General features: G+C 27.7%; 1 pseudogene; it reads right to left on the bottom strand.

Annotated features, from left to right (window-relative positions):
- Positions 1–1,924, bottom strand: LOC141660111 (omega-3 fatty acid desaturase, endoplasmic reticulum-like; annotated as a pseudogene).
- Positions 1,925–2,200: the final 276 nt, after the last annotated feature.

The raw sequence follows: 2,200 nt of genomic DNA, 5'->3' as shown, positions 1-2,200 counted from the left end.
CTAGCCAAATGTATTAGCCATGTAGCCAAGGATAGATAGCATTGCAGTCCAACACAATGTCGACGTTACCACCAAATTCTTCTCACTCAGGTGAAATATATCACTATATGGGTTGAACTGTGAACCTTTATTCCCTTGACTTTTGCTGATATGTTATTTATGCAGATTATACATAGAAATTATGACCTTTAATGTTCTAAGAACTTAGAGACAGATGTTAGCTTCTATCAAAATAAAGATGATTTCTCACCAGATATGAAGATATGCAAATATGGGAAACGGAATCTTGAATCTCAGAAGTTTAATGTGGACTGACAGACTTTTGTATATCTTTTCTGGTAGCTGAAACCAAAATAAAAAACATTGATGCACATTTTATTATAAGGAACTGTGAAAAAACAATTATTGAGTTATGAGTATGAGAGTGAAGAAACTTTACAGGAACCCAAGATTCATCCTTCTCAATATCTTCATGGTTCTGATGGTGAGTTCGTTGGCTGATTCTCCTGCAGGAACTCACCTTTGTAATATTTTACAAAATTACGTATTGCTCAGAGTTTCTAATTACAAGTTTAGATTGATTAACATACCATCCATGGTATGGCACAAGAATTGAAGAATATGCTATTCAATCTTGGGTTATCAGAGAAGCTTCCATGTCCAGTGTAACATCAAGAACCAGATACAAGTCAACTCACTCTATAAAAATAGTTAAAACAAATGGAAAAATAGGACAAAATTTACCAATCATGGCCAAAAACAAAGATTTCCCGGAACATGGAGCTAGCCAATAAAAAGGCCAGAAATCCCAATTGTGCAAGTGCAATGCCATCATCAGCAATACCAAAATAACAACAAAATCCCTCATGACATAACTAACAGACCTCCAAGGATTCTTAACCCAACAATGCTTGGAAATAGTACAAACATATTATCAATACAAAAAACAACACTAAAATTACATAAAGAAAGGAGTGCAGAGACGAATTAAATGAAAAACAGAAAAAAGAAGAACTATGATGTACTAACCTATTTGTTCATTAGCAAATGAAACTCAATTAAAATCTACATGTAACCCGCAAAAAGAAAGAGAGAAAATGAGATTCTGAGATTTGAAATTTGAGAGAAGAAGAATAACGAACGTATATATATCAATAATTTAACTCAATTCATAAATCAAGGAGTGATAGTTTCTATAGATAATTATGAAATTCAAAATTTAAAAATATAACAAATAAAGGAGCAAATCATGCATGATTGATTAGTCTAAAATCTTTTTCCATAGATAGCTTGTTTTTTGAATTTAAAATTATAAATGTAGATTAAGAATATTTATACAAACATACCAAATCAATATAAAAAAATAATACTAAAATTACAAAAAAGAAAGAGTAAAAGAGACGACATATCAAATCAATACAAAAAATTATACTAAAATTACAAAAAAAAGAGTAAAAAGTCGAATAAAAAGAAAAAAAAATTAAAAATAGAAGAATGAGAGAGATAAATGTCTGATGTAATTTGAAATAGTGTTTTTTGAAGGTAGATATATTTGAATAGATAGTTTTATCGTATTCGTGGCTAAAATAGTGGATCTTGAGTAGCACACATATAATATTAATTGGGTAATTTGATTGAATATGAGATAATTAAGGAAATTTGAATTTAAAAAAAACAATTGAATGTGTAAATAAAGAATGAGAGAGAATAAGGAAACCAATAATTATCATTGAATTAGTATTATAACAGATGTGAGAAAATCATGCAAATCTTTACTTAGATAAGATGTTTAAATTTTAAAATTCAAAAAATTTCCATGTTTATTATTTTGATGGGTAAAAAAATGGGTAAACTTATATGAATATATCCATGGATATATAGATTTTATACTTAATATGGGTCATGGGTAAATTTATTTACCCATTGGATAAATTTTGTGGATATATCCATGAATCTAGTAATTTTATAATTAATATGGGTTATGGGTAAAATGGGTAAATTAAGTAGTACATTTTAAGAATATATAAATTTACTCATTCAATAATTACACATTTAGATAACAAAATATACGAGTCGTTATATTTAGTATTAATGTGCAATTAAAATATGGGTTTGATAAATCTTGTCAGTATGTGTTGATAAACATATATGCTATATTTATTTTTATCATTTTCTTAAATTATTATTATAATTTAATGTG

This window comes from Apium graveolens, chromosome 5, assembly GCF_009905375.1.
Source record: "Apium graveolens cultivar Ventura chromosome 5, ASM990537v1, whole genome shotgun sequence".
NCBI classification, from domain to species: Eukaryota; Viridiplantae; Streptophyta; class Magnoliopsida; order Apiales; family Apiaceae; genus Apium; species Apium graveolens.
Note: the sequence above shows the minus strand (reverse complement) of the source record. Positions and strands in the feature narration are given on the sequence as shown.